We start from the raw sequence: 24,725 nt of genomic DNA on the forward strand, positions 1-24,725 counted from the left end.
ATTCCAAACAATTCGTTTTCTACCCCCTAAATATCTGCTTCTCATGCTGTACATTTCGTGTTAGCAATGGCACAAGAGACCACCCAATTAGCAATGTCTGGAATTGGGGGAATTTACTAGGATTCCTTTTACTCACCAGAATTCCTTTTGCTCACTCTAAACATTCCATTTTTCACTAAATTCTCTAACTCCTATTTGTTTTATATGTTAAATATCTCCAGAATATCCTTTCCTGTTAAGGCTTCCCTAATTCTGGCCTTACCTTTTTCATATTTTTTCTTTCTCTATTCTTTTTTTTTAGGTTAGAATAATTTTTTTATTGCGGTAACATTGGTTTATAACATTATGTAAATTTCAGATGTACATCATTATATTTTGATTTCTGTGTAGATTACATCATGTTCGCCACCCAGAGACTGATTACAATCCATTACCACACACATGTGCCTAATTACAACTGTGCCCTCCTCCCTCCTCCCTTCCCCTCTGGTAACCACCAATCCAATCTCTGTTTCTATTGATTGTTTGTTATCATTTTTACCTGCTATTTATGAGTGAGATCATACAGTGTTTGACTTTCTCCCTCTGACTTATTTTGCTTAGCATAATACCCTCAAGGTCTATCCATGTTGTCACAAATGGCCAGATTTCATCATTTTTTATGGCTGAGTAGTATTCCATTGTGCATATATACCATATATTCTATTTTTTTTATTGCAGTAGCATTGGATTATGACATTATATAGCTTTCAGATGTACATCATAATATGTTTCAAATTCTGTGTGGATTACATCATGTTCACCACCCAAAAACTAACTATAGTTCATCACCACACATGTGAGCCTAATCACCTATTTTGCCCTCCCCCCTCCACCCTTCCCCTCTGGTGACCACCAATCCAATCTCTGTTGCTATGCATTTGTTTGTCATTGTTTTTATCTTCTACATATGAGTGAGATCATAGAGTATTTGACTTTCTCCCTCTGACTTATTTCACTCAGCATAATACCTTCAAAGTCCATCCATGTTGTTACAAATGGCCGGATTTCATCATTTCTTATGGCTGAGTAGTATTCCATTGTGTATGTCTACCACATCTTCTTTATCCATTCGTCCCTTCATGGACATCTAGGTTGCTTCCAAGTCTTGGCTATTGTGAATAATGCTGCAGTGAACATAGAGGTGCATGTATCTTTATTCTTTCTCTGTTCTTTCTTCATCTCTACTTCCACCACCATCACCACCCCTTTATCGTCAATATGTCCTTTACTCTGCTATGAGGGGGATCATCTAACACAAGAATCTTTTTGTGAAATGTTCCCCATTGCTTATGAGATAAAAGCAAGCTCCTTATGTAAATCCTATGAAGAATTTTATAATCTGGCACCTCATTATTTCTTGCACCTGTCTCCACATTCTTTGCTCCAGTCTTACCTGGTTACATGGAGTTCTAGGACTTGTCCTGCTTGTGCCTGGGTCTATGACTTTGCTATATTCAATGATTCTCAACATGCAGGATGCAATTTGCTAGACTTCTGTTCTGAAAGATTCTCAAAGCTACACTAGGAAATAAAATCATCACTTTGGGACTATAATTTATCCTACCTGTACCTGAAAAATAATCTCACACTTACATGTTGAAATTCAGACCTATTTTAATTAAACAAATACAAATTAGTTTCATTTATGTTCTAGGCACTGTGTTGGGCTATGGTGGAAAAGAGGAGGAAAATATAGTCCCTACCCCTCAAAGAAATCAAATATTAATAAGAAACATAGAAATATTTATAATGAGTTGTAACACAAAGCAAGAAAAAAATATGTTTAAAGAGCAATTTATAAAGAAGGCCATGGAAATCCAAGAAATAAGTGGAGAAAATAAGTGTCTTATAAGAAGTCTTATTTCTTTGATTCCTGGATCTTGCAACATAGTCTATTAAATAATTTGAAAATCAATATATAAATGTTATATGTAAATATTTATATATAAACTTATAATAGCATACATAGAATATATACCAAATATATATTGCATTAATTTTATCAATATATATAATCTACATTGAGATTTCATCACAATAATTTCTGCAGGAAGTGTCATAAAGAGAGACTGTATTAGGATATATATCTCTAACATGTATCTATATATGTTAGATATACAGATATATAGATATATATCTATAGACATGTTAGAGATATGTATATATCTGACATAGCTTACAAAGAATAAAGGGAAATTGACAAGCATTTAGTATCCATTTAAACAGATTTCTATATATGAGTTAAAAATAAACTATTATGAGTGTGCAAAAAATTAGAGAATATTGTTCTCATGAGCGCTTTCTGAGGAAGCTACTAGATGAGTTTCTTCAGGCAAACAAAATGACTGGAGAGATATCATCATAAGAATTGGTGTGAGCATAACTTTAAAATTAAAGTGAAATGATGGTTGCAAGGAAAAGAGTGCCATGTGTTACAGTTATACAGTCTGACAATATAGATACATCAAAGTATCAAACAACTGAGGGACAATAGTAAGAGCATATAAATTTAGAATGATTTTTTGATTCCTTCATGGCTATTAACCGGGAATAAAAGGATATAACAACAATTAGTTGCCTGGAGACATGGAGAAGAAGCAAAAAGGAATACCAACTAAATGTAATGAATCTTTTTCTAATTAATAAAAGACAAAAACTGAAAAGAGAGAGGAACAAGGATTTTCATATAAAAATATTAGCACAAAAATAACCAGAATAAAAATTAAGGGGCCAGCCCCGTGGAGAAGTGGTTAAGTTCGCGAACTCCATTGTGGAGACGGGTGCAAGAAAAAGAAAGAATAAAAACTAAAACTTTCCTATAAAAAAGAAAACACAATAAAATAAGATGAAGTGAAAAACTTTGTATAAAAGATTCATATATATAAATATAACAAAATATGATGGATTTCAAAAAATATTGATCATATCAGTAAATGTAAACAGATGTAACTTGCCTATTAAAATACAAGTATTTTCAGATTGGCTGATAAAGGAAAATTCAACGCTTTTCTGTGTTTAGGAGACACAACTAAAAATAAAGAGATTTATAAAGGTTGACAACAAAAGAATGGACGGATTATACAAGAAAAATCATAAATTAAAAATAAAAAAAGATGCAACAATATCTATCAAAGAAAAACCACAGGGAATGCTGAGAAATAGAAAAAAAGAAGTATTACTAATAGGAGACGTTAATTCATTTTTTAAAATCCAAGACAGATTATATATTGAAATTTATAGAATTTATAAATCTGCTTTGAACTCTGAACTTCAGATAGAAAATATAACTTCTTCTCACGTGCATACGGAATATTCACAAAATTTATGACATCTGAGATGACAAACAAACCCTCAAGAAATTCTAAAGAACAGATCTAATGCAAAAGCATTCACTAACTAAAATACAATGAAACCAGAACTTAATAACAAAACCAGAAAACAAGAAGGTATAAATCTGGAATGTATAAACCATGCCATTACATTAGTTATTGGGTCAAAGAGGAATACAAAATAAGTTTACATATTTTATTGAAAATAATAATATAGAAAATGTAATATTATGGGCAGATAAAGCAAACACCAGATAAGAATCAGCATTATAGTAATAAAAGTAAAAATAAAGCAAACACTACACAACAAAAATCTAGAAAGAATAGCAAAGTTAGGCAGAAAAAGCAGGGGGGAAAAAGCAGAAGGTAGAAATTAATGATAAAATCTGAAATCAGTAAGTTTTTAAAGCAAACACAGGATATAATAAATACATGCAAAACTGTCTTTCTTAAAACAACAAAAGGCAAGCCACTAGCTAACCTAGTTAAGAAAAAAGTAGAAAGCAACTTCACAAAATTAGCAATGACAAGACAGAAATAACCATCAAAACAGAAGAATATAAGAAAAGCATAGGAAGCTACTTTGCTCAACTCTGCCTAAATAAATTGAAGACCTAGAAAAAATGGATAAAATTTTAGAAAAATATAATCTACAAACATTGACCCCCCCAAAAAGACAAAAACAGTCCAATTACCATGGAGAATTTTTTTTTCTTTAAACCTTGCCAAGAGACAGCACCAGATCTAGATATTTTCACAGGAGAATTTTACCAAGTCTTAAATTATCAGATACCCAATGTTATTTTAACTTTTCAGAGCATGATAAGAAAGTAAATTTTCCAAGTTCATTTCCTGAAACAAATATAACATTGACCCTCAAATCACAAGTATTACATTTTAAAATGGAACCTTTAGACTTATCTTATATATGAATATCAATGCAAAACACAATAGATAAGATGTTAGCAAGCAATCCAACAATGCTTTAAAAATATAACATGCCTTAACCAGTGGGGTTTATTCCAGGAAAGTAAGTATGGTTCAATATTAGGAATTTCTTTAATATAATCCATCATATTAACAGAACAATGAAGAAAGAGTATGTGATCATATCCAGAGAAAGAAGAAAGGGTATAGACAAAGTTCAACATTTATTCACATATTTTTTAAATTCAACAAAATAAGAACTGACATACTTCTTTAACATGATGTGTGTGTGTGTGTGTGTGTGTGTGTGTGTGTGTTATGTATACCTCAGCCCAAAAGTCAATATTTTACTTAATGGTGAGGTATATAGGAGACTTTACTAAAATGAGGAACAAGAAAGCCATGCCCATTATTTCCACTGCAATTTGGAAATGGTTTAGACAACAAAAAACATTTACAGGCATAAGAATTGGGAAGGAAGAAGTAAAACTATGTTTGCTTACAAATGACAAGTTAGAAAACCAAGATAATCAATGAAGACCAAGTACAATAAAACTCTTTTGATATATACAAACAGAAACCAGGTAGGCCCCATTTACAATAGCATAAAGATAGGAAAATACATGGGCATAAAGCTAACAAAGATTGTCCAAAGAATACGTAAGAAAAACTACAAAAATAAAGCTAAAATACAAAAAATAAATTCGACCAAATGAAGACACATACTATACTACAATCTTGCATCAAAAGAGTCAAAAGCAGAAAAATGTCAGCTCTTCCCAAGTTAAATTGCAAACAACACAATTCCCAAAAAATACCAACAGTTTTTTTAGAGCTAAAGAAGTTCACCATAAGGATCATTTGAAAGAATTGGAACTAGCCTACCGGGAAAACCATGAAAAAAAGAAGGAAGAAGAGCCCTACCAAATATTTTTAGGTATTTTATTTTCCTTTCTTTGTAATAGCATAATATCAAGCCATGGATAAACCAAAAGCAAATAAAACAGAACAGAAATTCAAGAAACAAAGCCAATCATTATATGGAACTTTAATATGTTAAAAAAGCAGCATCTCATATTAGTAAAAGGATAGTAAAAGGAAAAATTTTGAATAAGTGATTTTGGAATATGGCAAAAAGATAAAATTGATCCATTTTCAAAGTATACAGTACAATAAATTCTAAATGGATGATAAATTTGGATGAAAAAACATATAAACCCATATAGGTACTCAAGGAAAACTTTGGTGAAGTTCTATGCAGAGAAGGAATAGGTAAAGTCTTCTAAATTCTGATGCAAAATCCAGAAAAATTCAGAAAAAATAAGTAAAAAACAGATACATTTGATTATCTATTTTTTTAAAGTTTCCATAGCAAAAGAAACCATCAATCAAAGTAAAATCAAAAAGAATAAATTGGAGAAATATTTGTAACTTATATCAAAGACAAAGGTTAATAAAGAAAGAACTTTTAAGAATAGAAAAGAAAAAGAACAAGGGTATGGAAAAATGGGGTAAGAAAATGGTTGGAGAACTTAACCAATAAATGTTCTGTGTTCTGACTGCTCTACCAACCAGCCGTTCCCTGGTTCCCTCTCCTCGAGCCTTCCTATTCCCTGAGACACAACAATATTGAAATTAGGCCAATTAATAATACAAAATGGCCTCTAAGTGTTCAAGTGAAAGGAAGACTTGCATGTCTTGCACTTTAAATCAAAAGCTAGAAATGATTAAGCTTAGTGAGGAAGGCATGTCGAAAGTCAAGATAGGCTGAAAGCTAGGACTCTTGTGCCAGTTTGCCAAGTTGTGAATGCAAAGGAAAAGTTCTTGAAGGAAATTAAAAGTGCTACTCCAGTGAACACAGGAATGATAAGAAAGCAAAACAGCCTTATTGCTGATACGGAGACAATTTGAATGATCTGAATAGAAGATCAAATCAGCCACAACATTCCCTTAAGCCAAAACCTAATCCAGAGCAAGGCCCTAACTCTCTTCGATTCTGTGAAGGCTGTGAGAGGTGAGGACGCTGCAGAAGAAAAGTTTGAAGCTAGCAGAGGTTGGTTCCTGAGGTTCAAGGGAGGAAGCCGTGTCCATAACGTGAAAGTGCAAGGTGAAGCAGCAAGTGCTGATGGAGAAGCTGCAGGAAGTTATCCAGGTCTAGCTAAGGCGATTAATGATGGTGGCTACACTAACAACAGAGTTTCAGTGTAGATGAAATCGCCTTCTATTGCAAGAAGATGCCATCTGGGACTTTCAGAGCTAGAGAGGAAGAGTCAATGCCTGGCTGCAAAGTTTCAAAGGACAGGCAGACTCTCTCGTTAGAGGCAAATGCAGCTGGTGACTTTAAATTGAAACCAACGCTCATTTACCATTCTGAAAATCCTAGGGTCCTTAAGAATTATGCTAAATCTACTCTGCCCATGCTCTAGAAATGGAAGAATAAAGTCTGGACGACAGCACATCTGTTTACAACATGGTTTACTGAATATTTTAAGCCCAGTGTTGAGACCTACTGCTGAGAAAAAGAGATTGCTTTCAAAATATGGCTGCTCACTGACAATGCATCTGGTCACCCAAGAGCTCTGATGGAGAAGTACAATAAGATTAATGTTGTTTTCATGCCTGCTAGCACAACATCCATTCTGCAGCCCACAAATCAAGAAGTAATTTTGACTTTCATGGCTCATTATTTATGAAATACATTTCATAAAGCTATAGCTGCCATAGACGGTGATTCCTCTGATAGATCTGGGCAAAGCAAATTGAAAACATTCTGGAAAGGATTCACCATTCTAGATGCCATTAAGAACATTCATGATTCATAGGAAGAGGTGAAAACATCAGCATTAACAGGAGTTTGGACGAAGTTGATTCCAACCCTCATGGATGACTTTGAGGGGTTCAAGACTCCAGTGGAGGATGCAACTGCAGATGCAGTGAAAATAGCAATAGAACTAGAATTAAAAGTGGAGCCTGAAGATGTCACTGAATTGCTACAATCTTATGATGAAACTAATGGATGAGGAGTTGCTTCTTATGGACGAGCAAAGAAAGTGGTTTCTTGAGATAGAATCTATTCCTGGTGAAGATAATGTGAAGATTGTTGAAATAACAAGAAAAGACTCAGAACAGTATGTAAACTTAGTTGATAAAGCAGCAGCAGGGTTGAGAGAATTGACTCCAATTTTGAAAGAAGTTCTGTAGGTAAGGTGCTATCAATCAGCATGGCACACTACAGAGAAATGGTTCATGGAAGGAAGAGTCAGTCCATGTAGCAAACTTCATTGTTGTCTTATTTTAAGAAATTGCCACAGCCACCCTAATCCTCAGTAACCACCACTCTGATCCGTCAGCAGCCTCAAGATGGAGGCAAGACCCTCCACCAGCAAAAAGATTATAACTGGCTGGAGGCTCACATGATGGTTAGCATTTTTCAGCAATAAAGTTTTTTTAATTAAGGAATGTACCTTGGTTTTTAGACATAGTGCTATTGCACAATTAATAGACTACAGTATGGTATAAACGTAACTTTTATATCCACTAAAACCAAAACATTTGTGTGACTCACCTTATTTCAATATTCACTTTATTGTAGTGGTCTGGAAATGAACCACAATATCTCTGAGTTATGTCTACATAGGGTGAGTTTTATGACATTGTTAATTAGTAAGAGCAAGATGTATAAACTTGACTACAGCATGCTACTTTAAAAATGGCAATACAAATACAAAAATTCTGAGATTAAAAAAGTAAAAGGATAGGGGCCAGCCCAGTGGTACAGCAGCTAAGTTCGCACTCTCCACTTCAGCAGCCCAGGGTTTGCCTGTTCAGATCCTGGTATGGACTTATGCACTACTTGTCAAGCCATGCTGTGTCAGGCGCCCCACATATAAAATAGACGAAGATGGGCACAGATGTTAGCTCAGGGCCAGTCTTCCTCGGCAAAAAGAGGAAGATTGGTGGCAGATGTTAGCTCAGAGCTAATCTTCCTAAAAAAAAATAATAAAAGGATAAATATAAAATATTTTTAAATGCTTATCTAAAAAGAAAGATGAAAAAAGAATAAAGGGATCAAAAATAAAAGCTAGACTTATTTGAATATACCTTGTTTTGATTTCAGAACCATTTCAGTATTTTACATAATTATAAAAATAATAAATTGTTATACCTAAATATTAAAAAATAACTGAAACTAATTAAATATATATATTAGTTGATGGCATTACTACACAAACTAGATTCATTCTAATTGATGAAATAAAAAAATTTGACTGTATAGACTTATTGAAATATACAAGATAAAAAGCCCTGATAGAAAAAAGAAAAACAAAATTATTTTCAGAAATTATATCGTTGGTAGTACTATTATTACTGCTATTCTGAGATTCCTGATTGTGTATTGTGGGAAAAGCAAATAAGTCTTTATTTGATATTCTAATTCTGTCATTCCGGGTGCTGTTAAGAACTGAGATTCACAGCATGGAATAAAAATGAGATCAAGCTGTAAGTTGAACATGTTAAATAAAATAAAAACTCCTGGTCCTTAAATATCCCATGATTTCAAAATGGGATGTCCCTGAGACATTCATATTAGTCTGAACTCACATGTATGAATTACTGTCGGCTTGAGCTTATGATTCAGTCTCTACACTGGAAATGCTGCAGAACAATCACTGATCTAGGGACAATGAGCAACTTTAGTGCCCAGATTGTCATCTTTCAATATCATTTCTCACTTCAAGAAATTTGAGCTCCTCCCAAAAAGAGTTAGGGCAGAAAATGTACAAATTGAGCTTGAATATCTTGCCATACCTGATAACAAGGAAGCCTGCTATAATTAAGTTCAGGTCAAAAAACTCAAGAGCCATTAAAAGAGATTCACTCTGGCCAAGTATGGCAATCTGAGCATCAATAAAAATATTAACTGTAATGCAGTAAAGGTTTAAATCTCTGAATTAAAAATTATATTTTAAAGAAGAATTGATCCTTTTTGGAGAATGCTAGTTATAAATTCATCACTTTGAAAATTTGTAAATAGAGAACATTAAACCTACTTTTCTTGTGTGAATTGCACCACTAAGTAACTAATAGTGGATGAAGTGGAAACTTCTCTTTATAGAATTTTTACAGCTAAAGCAATGAGGAAATGATAGAATTAGATGTAGAAATTCCTCTTTATAGCATTACTCCAGCTAATAAATGAAGATGGAATGATAGAATTAGAATATCTCTGTTTTGCAGGTTCTAATGAAATGACGGATCTAGACAATGATCATCACTTACTGCTAGCATCACAAAGAAAAACCAGCAAGGCATGATATGTCTCCTGATGGAGGAACCCAACATTCTCTATAAAATAGAATTGCCAAAATTAGTCTTGCCTCTAGATCACGTACCAATTTTTAGGAAATATAGAAGACAGGGAATGACTTCAGAGGGATGCATACCACAGGGAGGCAAAGAGCAAAACTCAGACTATAGAAACTATAGGACAAATAATCCAGTTTCTTCAATAAATAAATTACAAGAACTTGAAAAAAAGAAGAGATGATGGGGAAAGGGGATTCTAAAGACTAAAGTAGGCTAAGACACTTATTAACTAGTCACAATTTTGGGGAACCCTGATTCAAACAATTATTTGTTTAAAAATTCACATATGTGGGTGCCAGCCCAGTGGTGTAGTGGTTATGTTCACACGCTCCACTTCCACATCCCAAGGTTCGCAGGTTCAGATCCTAGGCTTAGACCTACGTACTGCTCATCAAGCCATGCTGTGGCAGCATCCCACATGCAAAATAGAGGAAGATTGGCAACAGATGTTAGTTCAGAGCCAATCTTCCTCACCGAAAAAAAAAAAATCACATATGTAAGAGAAAATTGTGAATGTGAATGGTGGCTACTTGATGATTTTAAGTAATTATTGTGTACTTTAAATATGAAAATAGTACTGTGGTTACATTAAAAATGAGAGACATTTTCATTTAAATATTTAATTGAAAGTATTTATCTCAGATTTACTTCAAAATAATACAGGATTCGGACTGGAATAGATGAAATGAGATTTTCCATGTATCGGTAATTGTTGACCTAGAATGAGGGATACATGGGAGTTCATTATACCATTCCATTTTGGCATGTATCTGAAATAGTCCAGAATAAATTTTTTAAAAAACTAAATGAGATAAATGACAGATTAGCCCTGGAAAAAGATTAAATAAATTCATCACAGGATAAAGCTAAGGAAGTGATTCAGAATATATCACAGAGATGGAGAACAGAAGGAGAAATTGTAACATACAAATTATTAATGAGAGTTTTGTTGGAACAAATAGAAGAGAATGAAGAGATTACGGGTATGTTTTCAATAATTTCCCAGAAATGATGAAAAAAGATGATTTCTCAAACTCAGGAATAATGACAAAATTTTGACCCAAATAATTAGTACTACTTTTGAAAGAGTAAAGAGATTAAGAACAGTCAACTTGTTAAGAGGAAATCGTGTAAGAGACAACTTGCAGGCTTGAACAATCAGGGCATGTTCTTGGGGGGCTAAATAGCTTGGTGTGGGCTCAATATCAGATGCTGAGAAGTAGGATAAGAGATGAAATTGAGAGGGAGGGTTAGGGCCCCACAAGGATGCTGTAGTCAAAGACCATTCATATCATTGCCCTCTGGACCGTGCAGTGCGAAACCTATATAAGCTTAGTCAGTATCTCTGGAGCCAGACTGTGAAGTTCCCATCCAATGCTGTATAAAGCAAGAAGGAATTTCAGTAGAGTAATTGATGATCTTAGGATGTCAAAAATAATTATTTTCTTTTCTCTTTTTCTGAACCTTTCCCTTCACCTCCAACTACTTTCAGAAGGTTGGAAGTGTTAAGGAGAGCGCAGAAGTTTATCCATGAGCTTGAAAAATTTAGGATTATACAAATCTGGACTCTTTATCTTGCTTCATGCCCGCAATTAGAATACAGAGACTCTGCTCCTTTGTATTCCATGGCTTAACAACGAAGGTGACCTCCAATGTCAGGACTGTTTTATTTAGAATGCATTTATTTATTTATTTTAATTTTTTTTAACTTATTTAGAATGATGTACATACATTAATAATTTTCTTATTTACACGTAATTTATTTATGTCTTTTATATTATTATTTTTGATAGTTGATGTTTTACTCTTTCAAATCAAATTCCAAGGGCACTTCCTGTGAGATTTTCTGTCAAGATTCATTTTTTTATACAGGAATTTCTGTTCTTGGTCTTAAAGCAAGCATTAAATTTGCTTTGTGTATTAGCGAGTTGGAAAACAGTGAGAGATGAGTAGTAGCTATTGCATAAAATATATCTATACACGTTCTTGAGTTTTAATAGAAAACTAATTTTAGATCTCTTTCAAAAGTGTTATGATAACTCAAACAAGATTAAAAGTTAAAATTTTCTATCATCTGTTACGAAGATATTTCAGCATCACTTAAATCTTTATATTAAAGTCACAAGGCTAAAATGAATATTTTCACATATTTAGTAGCAAGAATGTACAGTTTAGAGTTTTGCAACTATTTTGTAAAAAGAAGGTTCATAAAAGTCATAGTAATTTCGCTTAGGAGAGCTGCATATAAGGTTATTTGTTGCTCTTTTATCACATTACTCCTTCCTAATTTATTTTTGAATTTTTCACAAAGCCAGGAGTTATCTTGTTACTCTAATATGCATGATGGCACATGAACACATTCTTTGTTGCTTATAAACACCTTTGGCTTTCCTGCACATGTCATCATTTCTTCCTCTTCTCAGGCATGCACTCTCTATCTTCTCTTACTCACCAAGTGGAGGTGATAGACCTGAGATTCATTTTTCATGCTGTAGCACTAAAGATCGCATCCATCACTTAATCCAGAGATTCCTGAGCTTTTTTTGTGTCATGGCCACTTTGGCACCTTGGTGAAACCTATGGACCCTTTCTCAGAATATTATTTTTAAGTGAATAAAATTCGTAAGTGTTCAAAGGTTACCAGTTAACAGAAACAGAATTATCAAAATATTTAAAAATTAATTTGTAATATGACAACACATATGCTTCTTTATTAACATATGAAATAACAAGATCTAAGAGACAGGTCTAACAAGCAGTAATTTCAATAATGCTGAACATAAAAATAATTTCAATGTATCTACAGCAACTAAAATGTGGTCTAAATGTATCTGTGATTACTATTTGTGACAAAGGTCTAGGTACTACTAATACTATTGTGATGTTTTCCCTGCATTCATGATTGAAGCAAATGCTATTTTTCAGTTAAAGGGTATTGAAACTAAAGATGTAACATTTTCCCATCTGTGTTTATGGATCCCTGAATTATGTTGGTACATGACCCCAGATTTTAAAATTCTGAGTTTCAAGCATATTAAATATATTATTTTATCCCCAGTTACTATAAAATATTCAGAAAAGAAAAATTTTAAACTTTGCTTTTAAAAAGGTCCATAAGAGAGAGAAATGGCAAAATGAATACACAGCTGAGAAAAAGTTAAAATGAAAACAAACAAACATAAAAAGTTAAACAGGGCACAGTGTGTGTCAGATCATATTAAAATGTAGCAAAGAACCATCTATTGTTTCCTATGTTATATTATATGTAAGATATTCTTTTTCACCTGAATGTAACACTAGCTTCATTTTCAGAAGGACGTACAAATTAATTCAATTCTCAGGACAAAGTTAACTCAACTGTGCTTTGAAGTCCAAAATATTTTCTTCATTCAGTTCTCTTGTTGAAAGCCTGAAGTTAATGAATGTGCATCCCATTTATGCAAATAAAAGGAAGCAGCTATGATGATATCTCTGGGAAAATATTATCTACTATCTGAATGATCCTTTTAATATTGGATGTTGATGATTTGCCTGAAATTTTTCTAAAGGATAGTTTCCCTCACTCCTTCACACAATACTGAAAATACCTTGCAAAAACAATAACAATAAGGGGCCAGCCCTCTGGCATAGTGGTTAAGTTCACATACTCCACTTAGGTGGCCTGGGGTTCATGGGTTCAGATCCCAGGTGCAGACCTACACACCGCTCATCAGCCATGCTGTGGAGGCGTCCCACCTACAAAATAGAGGAAGATTGGCGCACATGTTAGTTCAGGGACAATCTTCCTCAAGCAAAAGGAGGAAGATTAGCAACAGATGTTAGCTCAGGACCAATCTTCCTCACCAAAAAAACCTAATAGCAATAATAATAATAATACACTCTATTTAAATTCAATTGCTATAAACATTTTTACAACTGTTATTGCTTTCATTCTCCCATTAATGTTTTGAGATCAGCAAAGTAAATAATGTCATTTGGTCAATCAGGGTTCCTGCAGGAAACAGGCAATGCATTTGAAATAGGAAGATTTGAGAAGAGTTTTCACAAGAAGATTATTTACAAGAGACCAGGTCTAGGCAAATCATGGCATATGGCGCAATAGGTGGGGGCCCTGGTCTGAAGAGTCAGACGCCTTAAGAGAAGCAGTGATATTTGGTCAGAGGGAAGTGATCTTGCAAGGAGGGAGCCAGGAGAAGATTGTCCCAACCTCACTTCCCCTCTCCTTCCAGTCTCTGCTGACAAGGCTGCCCATTGCCTGCCTCAAACCAAAGCCACACAGAACAGGAACTTTTCTGTGATCCAGACAGGTTAGCATCCTGGACTGAAAGTAGGATGAGAAAAGGTAGTGAGAGGATCTAGAGAGCAGATGGAAGATACCCAGCACAATTATACACATTCTGTAGATTCAGAATTATACACATTCTGTAGATTCAATAAACACTTTACTCCATAACATTGTCATTATAACCACTTAACTGAAAGAGAATGACTCCACAGGACACAATCAGAAAAACAATCTTATCCCCCACCCACATGCATTTAAACTCATTCGGTAGGAGTTGTTTCCTATCTCTTGGATAAAAACAAAGGTGGGTACATGGGCTCTACTGGTCACACTGAAATAATAAAAATCCCTCTGGCCACTTTTATTAGGAAAAAAGCATATTTCAGTAATTAAAATAACCATTCTTATGTCTTACCCCCCACAGGAATATTATTAATGTTTCTCTTTTCCCCAGCTTAGGCACCACTCAAGCTGGAAAGCCGCAGTGGGAAGGGGGATGCATTGGGTTTATTCTCACACCTTCCCCTGCCACGGTGGGCTGCCTTCTGCCTCCTCCAGTATCTGGGATAGGGGTACAGAGAGGTAAAGAAAAGTCTTACTTGACTGATAGTATCACGACCTGGCTTTAGTGTTCTCTGGCCTCAGTAAATGCTCAAAACTGACTCCTTATCATGGGGTGTTTTTGTGGGGTCATCTCATCACCCCCGTTGAAAATATCAATACAAATATCCTTGCCTCCAGCAATGCTTCTCTTCCAGCAGGAAAGATTTCTTCCCTTCTTGCCCTTCTCTTTAGTTTTGTTCCTCATCCTCTTCTTACTCTCTCACTTTCTTCATTTGACACCACCACCAGCATCCTGCTGAGGTCACCTTACCCATGACCTCTGGCAAAAAGCCCTTCCAGGAAGGTGCTCTTTATAATTAACCCAGGCCAACTCCACCCACGTGCTCGCTCTACATCTGTTCCACAGAAAACCCACATCCTCGACTCTGGTCACTGAAAGTGAAGCTGGTCCTTACGTAACCAGCTCTTCGTTCCGACATGGAGCCAATTCTCACAGCTTCTTGCCCTTTAGATTTCATAGACACTGTTCTACCAGGTCTAGCCGGCGTCACTGGGCATACGTGAAGCTCTCTGAGTGGTTTTCTTAAGGCCCTTCCTCTATATGAAAGAGGAGGGAAATGCCACTATTCTCCAATAACTTGCTCCAGAGAAATTCTCCTTCTTCACCTGTTCAACATCAATCCTTTTACTGGATTAAAGTGGGAAAAATCAGTTTGTAGCAACCTCCGTTGTAAATACTGCTTAAGTCTAGCACCTCACTTTGGAATGAGAGAGGAAATATTACTCTTCCCCCCCCCCCCCAGCTTTTTTGGGCCACAGCCAGAACTGAGATAGAAAGAATTCCATTTTGGGACCATTTTTTTTAATCCCTATAACACCCTAAGAAGATATTATCACCATTTTGTTGGTACATTTTCAGAGAGATAAAATGATTTCCCTAAGATTACCTAGCTGGAACGTCAGGCTGTTTAACTCCAAGTCCATGACTTTCCACTTAATAAGCTGCTTCTGAGAAAGAAATTAAATTTCTGTGTGAATAGGGTATTTGTCCAAGGCCAGGAACAGAGAGGTTCACTTGGAATATATGCGTTAAATAAATAGTTTTGGAACAACTGTACAATGATATATGGATTTCTATCCTAAACCAGACACAAAGTTCAGACTAAAGTTGAGAATAGCAATTCCAGCTTCAATTTGTCAGATATGATTGCCCTTCTTGATGACAGTCCCAAAGATTAAATGTAAAAATCCTAATATTTCATCTTCCTTTCTTATTCATTGTGAAGCAATGCCACAGACTGAGGCCAAACGAGGTACCTCATGATTTTTGCTGTTTCATTCTAGCTCTTATTTGGTACCCTCACAGGTGTAGTTCCAAATGGGCTCCATTTCAGAGGGAGTAACATGGCACAAAGATTCAGAGTGGTGCCCTACTTCCATGCTTCCTTCTTCCCTGTTGAAAAGCCTGGGATATATATGCTTTGAAATGTATATTACCCACTCTTCTCAAAAGAAAATTCTAGAAAACATTTTTGTGTAACTCCATTTGCCGGATAGGAGCTTCCGAAGTTTTGTTAGACCCTCAAGAAGTTTCATCAGCCAAGTAAATGAAGATTCCCTCTTCCTTATCCTATAACTCTGCAGCGGTTTCCAAATCAAGCATGCCTGGGTTACTTTACAGTAAACCCTTTAAATCTCATTATTTGATTCCAGTGCTCATGGTTTGTTTCTAAATGCCTGTTCGTATGGCCCGTTCCTTGTGATAATACTCTAGAAACTGACATTATGCCTAGTCAGCACCATCGTCATACATTTAGTAGAATCTGTTTAAAATGGAATTACCACTTTTGAGATAGAATTCCAAAAGTCATAAGTCAACTTTCTGCTAATGAAGTAGCACTTTCTTTCATCATTCTGAAAGTACCCCATTTATTAAGTCCTAGATTTCCAGCCTCATATTTCCACATAGAGGAAGTCTGGTTAGGGAAAGACTGGCCCTTTGGCTCACCTCTTTATTCACTCCATCCAGAGAAGTAGTCATTTATCTGAGAGGTCAGTTGGGCAGGAGTAGTTGAGCATGTTCAGCTCATCCTCTTTCTTCCTGCTTTTATTAGATAACTATGACTAGCTTTATAAATCTGTCTAATCCAAAAAAGAAATGTAAGGAAGTCCTTTTAAATGTAGATTAAAGCCATATTCTACATCCAGCTTGATCAAAATGACATTTTGATTTTTATGCATTGATCATTCGCTTCTTATTTCTCTATTGTTTCTGAGTGTGGACTCTGGAAAAAAGGGCATTATCTGCTGGCTCCTAAAAACTACATCATCACTCAGACTTAATATGGTCCTTCATCCTAACATTCTGGAATTTGAATTTGAAAGCCTAATTGTCTCTTTTCAATTTAAACATGATTTGCGGACTTTGATGATTTCCCTTTTCCTTCTTTCCAGGGCCTTGCTGAGTCCCTCATTTGAGTATATCCTCACACATCAGTTCTTCCAAACTCATATCATTGTATCTGTCTTCCTAAAGTCATTTCTTAATTCTATACTTTCATTTTAAATCGTGATAACCAAGACTTCAGGATTCAGGGACACCATTTGTTTCACTGTTTTCACCTGTTCCATAAGTTCTTCCTGGAATCCCCTCCCCCCAGTGGCTGTGATCTCTTCTCTTGTGGAATCCCAGAGCACTTTGAATCTCACTAGATTAGATATCTACTGTTATGCAAATAAGTTATGCAAAATTTAGCAGTTTAAGACAATAATAAACATTTACGTTCTCACACAGTTTCTGTGCATCAGAAATCCAGGGAAAGCTTGCCTGGGTGCTTCTGGCTCAGGGTCTCTCCCAAGGGTACAGCGAAGAAGTTGCCCGGGGTTGCAGTCATCTGAAGGCTATATCAGGACTGGGGATATCCATTTCCAAAACGGCCCACTCACAAGGCTGACAGCAGAAAGTTTCACTTCCTCACTGGCTGTGGGCAGGAGGCCTTAGTTCATGGCCACATAAACTTCCCCATAGGGCTACGAGAGTGTCCTTAGGAAACAACAGCTGACTGCCCCTAGAACGAGTGATCCAATGAAGCAAGGTGGAAGTGGCAATATTTTTCATGATTTAGCCTTGGAAGTCATACGTCATTTCCACAATCTACTGTTGGTTAGAGAGGTCTGCCCTGTTCAATGTGGAAGGAGACTGTGTTACAGTAGAGTTATTGTGGTCCAGCTTGCAGCCTGGCTATTATACTCATCTAAGCTTTATAGTGTAGTAATTTAATTTCATGTTTTGCTAATCTAAATTACTGAACTATTTAAAAGAGCATCCTCTTAGCTATCACTGTATCCTCCCGGCTTGCATATTGCTCAGTTTTGGGTAAGCTGCATGCCCTTCTTGAAAGGGGCCAAGTATTTTATTGCCTCGTAAGATGTAGCAGCAAATCAGACCATTGTCTCTAGGGAACACTCTCCACACCCTAATTCCTAGGTTTCTTTCCTTGGAACTCAAAACCATACGCACTATCAGTAAAAGTTGTTTTGTATCCAACAACTGGGGAGAAAAATGTTTAAGTTCACATGAAACAACTCTTAAAAATTAATAAAATGCCTGTCCACAGAATAAGCCTTAAAAATTGTAGTCTTGGTTATCATACAGAACATGTTCTCAGACCATGATGTAATTAAATAAATAACAAAAGGATTACCAAAAAAGAAATTTCAGTCCTCAACTCATTTCAGGAGAATAGCATTATCTGGGCACCAAAATCATATATAGAGAAAACGAGAAAAGAAAATTACAGAAAAACTTCATTAATGACTATAGATACAAACTCCTACCAAAAAATTAGCAAAACAATTTCAGTAGTGTATCAAAAAGATAATACACCATTATCATGTTGGGTTTATTACAAAAATACAGTATGAGGTTGATTTGCTTTAGAAAGTCAATTAATAGAGTTAATAGATTGAAGAAATAAAGGCATATCATCTCAACTGATGCAGAAAAAGCATCCAGTAAAATTAAACGTCTTTTCAAGATCAAAATCACCAGTAAACTAACAATAGGAGGAAAATTTTTTTAACCAAGTAAGGGACACTTATTAAAACCTATAACATATAGTCTTGAATGATATCACTCACAACAACAATAAATCCAATAAACTATGGAAGGTCTTCATGGAGAAAATAGCAAAAATGTGTGAAAAGGATTTAAAGATAACCCAAATAAATGATCTTGGAAAGTAAGATTCAATATCATTAAGATCTCAATTCTCTCTTAATTGGTTTATACCTTAGATTCAATACAATTCCAGGGAAAACTGCAAAAAGATTTCCCATGAAACCTGACAAGCTGGATCTAAAATTTATAAATAATTAGATATGGATACACACACACAAAAAGAAACATGGCCCCCATTGCACCCCATAGATAAAAAATAATTTCAAAAGGATTAAAAATGTAAATGTGAAAGGCAAAATACAAAAAGATCTTAGGATAACATAGGAGAATATTTTCCTAATGTTAGAGAGCAATGATGTAATAAACAAAATGTAAAAATATTGGCAAATTTTAAAACAGCATTAAAGATTTTCATAAAAGACAATAAAGAAGACTAAACACAAGTAAGAATATATGCACATAACTGACAAAGTCTAATATTCAGCGTCTATGAAACCCTCCTACAAATTAATATTTAAAAGAAAAAGAAACCAATAGGAAAACAGGTAACAGTCTTCAACAGGCACTTCCAAAAGAAGAAATCCAAGTGGCCAATAAACAAACAAAAAGGTGAGCAACTTCATTAGCATTCAGGATAAGCAATTTAAAACCACAACGAGAAGCAATTACAAATGCATTAGACTGGTAAAATTAAAAGCCCATGATAGGGGCCGGCCCCGTAGTATGGTGGTTAAGTTCATGCATTCCACTTTGGAGGCCTGGAACTCACAGGTTCAGGTCCCAGGCACAGACCTAGCACTGCTCGTCAGGCCACAGTGCGGCAGCATCTCTGTGGCAGCATCCCAAATAAAATAGAGGAAGACTGGCACAGGTGTTAGTTCAGCGAAAATCTTCCTCAAGCAAAAAGAGGAAGATTAGCAACAGATGCTAGCTTAGGGCCAATCTTCCTCACACAAAAAAAATAATACAAGTCCATGATAACAGGGGTTGGCATAGATTTGAAACAATAGAGATTGTCATGCACTGCTCTTGGATGTGTAAATTGGTACAGCTTTGGAAAACAGCACTGTGTAATACAATTAAGTATAGGCGGAGCTAGCAATTCTACTTCTAAAAATATACCATGGAGAAATCCTTGATTGTACACTAGAAGCGTATATAAGAAAATTTTCAGCTGAACAGTACATAACAATAATAACAAAAAAGGAAACACCTTGAATTCCTATCCACAGTAAAATGTATAAATAAGTTAGTGTATATTCATACAGTGAATTAATATCCAACAGCAAAACTAAAGGAACTGCAGTTGCATGTCACCGTGGACAAGTCTCAAAACACATAGTACTTGCTGAAAGGAATCAAGAAGAATTTGTATGCGATTCCTTTTAAATAAAATTCTAGAACCATCTAAACTACCCAGGAGTATTTTAAAGAATACATATAGGGGAGGGCCCGGTGGCATAGTGGTTAAGTTCACATGCTCCACTTTGCAGCCTGGGGTTTGCCGGTTCGGATCCCAGGCATGGACCTACACACCACTTGTCAAACCATGCTGTGGCAGTCATCTCATGTATAAAGTAGAGGAAGATGGGCACGGATGTTAGCTCAGGGCCAATCTTCCTCAGCAAAAAAGAGAAGGATTGGCAGTAGATGTTAGCTCTGAGCTAATCTTCCTCAAGGAAAAAAAAAGAATACATATAGATTATAAGGAAAATCAAGAGAATTATTAAACCAAAATTCAATCTACAGATTACCTCTGGGACTGAGCCATGAAAGGGATGCAGTTTGGAGGGGGAAAACTGGGGACATTTAAAGTACTGGTAATATTCTATTTCTTAATTTAGTGCTACTGATAGGAATGTTCATTTTATTTTTCTTTAAACTGAACATAAATTTATAGATGCGTGTGTGTGAAGTGATTCTCAATAAAAAGCTTAAATGCAGTTTTTCTAACTGTTGTTTTAGGATGTAAAACATTTTCAGAAATTGAATTATTGAAGAATATAAATGTTGAAAATACTATTTGGCACCGGAAGTGGATATTTTAGTGTGAAGTTTAAAGTTATACTTAAAATAAACAACCCATTCTCTTTATATTGGTCTGCTAGATATTCTATATCCTTAAACTACTTTCAGAATATTTTAGAATGGAAAAGGTGAGTTGAGTCAAATGGATATATAATATAAGCCATGTCATACCATTATTTTGTCACAAGAGGGACTAGATAGTCAGAAAGTACAGTTTTCCCTTTTGGTCATAAGAATATTTCTGTATCTTAAAGTGTACATTTTACACACCGTGTATTCCTGTCAGTGTATGTGTTATTGAGTGTAGTCTATTATTTCTATTTCATAGCAGCAAAAATGTTAACTACTAGTTTGCCATTTTACTTTTGACTGGACAGAGACTGGATAGGAATTATCTAACTTAGTAAGCCTCGATCCACTTTTCGTTTATCTGCTTTACGGAAATAACTGTTTCAATTTTTCCAGTAGTGCTAAAAATTCTAAACACTGAATGGATTCTTTCATATATATGTTTTATTTATTTTCCTTATTCGATTTCCAGATACCTGTGAACATTTGCAACCGATCCCAAATTTGATAAAATGAATCAAAGTAATTATGGCTCTATTGCTAGAACAAAAATATTCATGACCTATGTCTCTATTGGGTGGTTACCAAACTCTGCTCTAAGGACCCTTAAGTGTTTCTGGAAGCTCTTACGGGGCCACTATATACGGGGAAGGTGAGGGGCTCCTTTACTGAGACAACTCTTCACTTGGCTCTTTAGATAATGCTCTCTTTTAGAGAGCTTCTATTTGTAGAAATAGTAAGCTACAAAGAGCTTGACAACCACTGGACTGGGACAGGAAAGAATAATAAAATCAGTTCAAATGTATAAACTGTTTTCAGGCGTGTTACCTCGTTAGCTTCTTCCAAGTAAAATGTGGGCTCCAGCAGTTAATATCTGTCTTCTTCACCTCTGTTTCCCCAGTACAGAGAGCAAATACATATGGTTACGCACAAACAATCACATATTACTTAAAAAATAAGTGTGTTAAGCGAATAAACAGCTCCGGAAGATAGGCAAAGCAGGTATTATCTGAATTTTATCAAAAAGGAAGGGGAAGCTCAGAACGACAGCAGACTTACACACACTCTCACTATCAGTAAGTGGAAGAGTCAAATAGAATCCACTTCTACCGTTTCCTGGTTCCTAACACTTTTTGAATCAATTCTGGGGGAAAGAAGAGAAGGAAAGAAAGAGAACCAGGGACGAAGGAAGGAAGAAAAGAGTTTATTTTGCTGCCTGCCATACCACAGCCACCTCTCGTTTACTGCAGTAAAGAAAGAAAAATGCTATTTTCGTTTCTTTCACCTTCATTTTTGAAAAAAATACATTAGTAGTGTGGACCAATAAGTGTTCTAATTTATAATGATGTATGAGACCATCACACTTCTCTTTAAAGAAGAAAAAGGATTATTTTTCATGGCATCATCAACACCCCAGGAGCGTGGGGAAGCCAGTACACATGTGTGGCATTACTATTTTCCCAGCTGCCATTTCCTTCCTCTTCTCACCAGCCCTTTAAACACCTGGAAGGGGCTGATTTCTCACTTCCTCTTCCTGTTTGGCTGGGACTTCCTGTGAGCACTCTCCTCCATCCTGAGGTGGCTTCCACCTTACCCCTGCCCTGGAGCTATAATACTGGTAGTCAGTGAAGGAATTTAAGAGTTAAAGGAATAAAAATCCCATCAGTTAAATTTTTTTATGTATTAACTACATTAAACTTGGACGTCAGCCCTAATTCCTAAATCCTACAGACAAATGTATTTGCAGTAAATTACCACAAACTTCCAGACATAACACAAATTTATTATCTTGCAATTGTGTAGGTCAGAAGTCCAGTAGATCCGCACCAGTCACCAGATATCACTCTAGACAACTTTTCTCAGTCTCTTTTTCAATTAGGTGCAGCCATATGATTGATTGCTAGCCAGTGGGTGGGCCCTCAAATTCCTCCTGCACGTTGCTCTGTGCTTTCTCTTTTGCCTGGTTTGCCAGGAGGATACAGAGGAAGTCAGGACATCCTTGGCTGTGTTCCTTCTTAAAGGGTCTAGGGGAGAATTCATTTCCTGCTCATTCAGGTTGTTGGTAGAATTCATTTCCTTTCTGTTGTGGGACTGAGGTCCCCGTTTTATTTTGAGAGCTTCTAAAGGCCGCAGCATCTCTTGATCCATGGCTGGCTCTTTCCTCCATCTTCCAGGCCAGCAAAGGTGGGTTAGATCCTTCTGGGACTGCAGCTCTCTGACCCACTCTTCTTCAGTTATCTTCTACTTTTAAGGACTCCTGTAACTAGTTTGGGCCCACCCAGATAATCCAGGCTAATATTCTCAACTCAAGGTCTTTATTAATCCTATCTGCAAAGTTGTTACTGTTAGGTAAGGCGACATATTTACAGATTCTGTGAGGTGGACATTCTTGAGAGAGGGGCATTATTCTGACTACCACAAAGAAATAACTGCTGAAGTTAAGAGTCTGTGTATTTTCTTATGTGAGTAAAAATAACAAAAAATATAAAGAAGACATTTTTTCTTCATTTTTCACCAGTCGTTATTTATAATTACCTCAGAAGACCTACAGCACGACGGATATGCATAGCTTCATAGGACTATTGACCATTAATTTTTTGCTAATTTGACAGATAGCATATTTCCAACTTGATTATGAAGTTGAAAAATATGTATTCAATTTAGTGTCAAGAAATGCAGAAGTGCAATGAATAGGCACCGCATAAGAGGGTGGGTTTTTTCAGAAATCTGAAGAACGGAGGCAGAGGTATGGCTCAGCTAAGGATAAGCACTGTATATTTTTTCCCAGATTTCCCCCACCGATCAAACTGTTGTTGAGGAGCCAGTCTTATAAGATCATGCATACAATGCTATCTGCATTGATTAACAAAACTAAGGGCTAATCTAGAGAGGAAAAGGGATGTGAATCAGGAGAAAAGAAGACTGAATTAGGTAAAAAACATAACATGGCTCTATTCGTACAATATCATTCGAGGGTCAGCTTGACATCAGGTTGAATGCCTATTTTTATCATCCTTATATACACAGCTCTAAGCACAGTGCCTGGTATACAGAAAGCATTAAGGAAATATTAATTACCTTCCGATTAATTGCTTTAATTAGAATTAAACAATGTTTACAGAAATTTCTATGTGTAAGATACAGTAATACAGATCTCTCATGTTTCCATTTTTCTCTATACTTTTCACAACTTTTTAAATAAATTATTTATCTAAGAGTAATATAAAGAACATTGATAAAACCTGATAGTTTAGGTAAAAACTTGACATGAAGAAAAATGAGAGAATTTTTTCTCCACTATTCACATTAAATCATTACCAATCTGACAGTACTTAATTATAAGTTTTTGAAAGCAGAGACTACTTCTGACTTATTCATGCCAAGGCAGCCACAAAAAGAACCTTATACATAATGGGTACATAGGAAATGATAATAGGAAAACAATCATAGATATTGCAGTTTTCATTCATTTATAGTGCTTAAATTATATAGTATATATTGACAAGATAATGCAAGTAATCAGAAAAGAACTAAATAAACTATTGAAAATGTTCTGAAACAAATCTTTTTTAACTCGTTAAGCTGTTGAAAATTGATTAAGTTGTCTTAGGGGCCAGCCCGGTGGTGCAGCAGTTAAATGCACACTTTCCGATTCTCCGCACCCCGGGGTCCGCCAGTTCGGATCCCGGGTGTGGACATGGCACCTCTTGTCATGACACGCTGTGGTAGGCATCCCACATATAAATAGAGGAAGATGGGCATGGATGTTAGCTCAGGGCCAGTCTTCCTCAGCAAAAAGAGGAGGATTGGCAGCAGTTAGCTCAGGGCTAATCTTCCTCAAAAAAAAAAAAAAGAAAGAAAATTGATTGAGTTGTCTTGTAAGGTAATTAGACTCAGAGAACATAGAGCAAACATAGGCCATCACATATAAAGC

The 24,725-nt window shown here is 35.6% G+C and overlaps 1 protein-coding gene across 2 annotated transcripts in view; it reads left to right on the forward strand.

Moving 5' to 3' along the window:
• OSTN (osteocrin) overlaps window positions 1-24,725 on the forward strand; it is a 47,932-nt gene that overhangs the window by 16,201 nt on the left and 7,006 nt on the right. The gene's annotated exons all lie outside the window — the stretch shown is intronic.

Source organism: Equus przewalskii, chromosome 18 (genome assembly GCF_037783145.1).
Source record: "Equus przewalskii isolate Varuska chromosome 18, EquPr2, whole genome shotgun sequence".
Classification (NCBI taxonomy): Eukaryota; Metazoa; Chordata; class Mammalia; order Perissodactyla; family Equidae; genus Equus; species Equus przewalskii.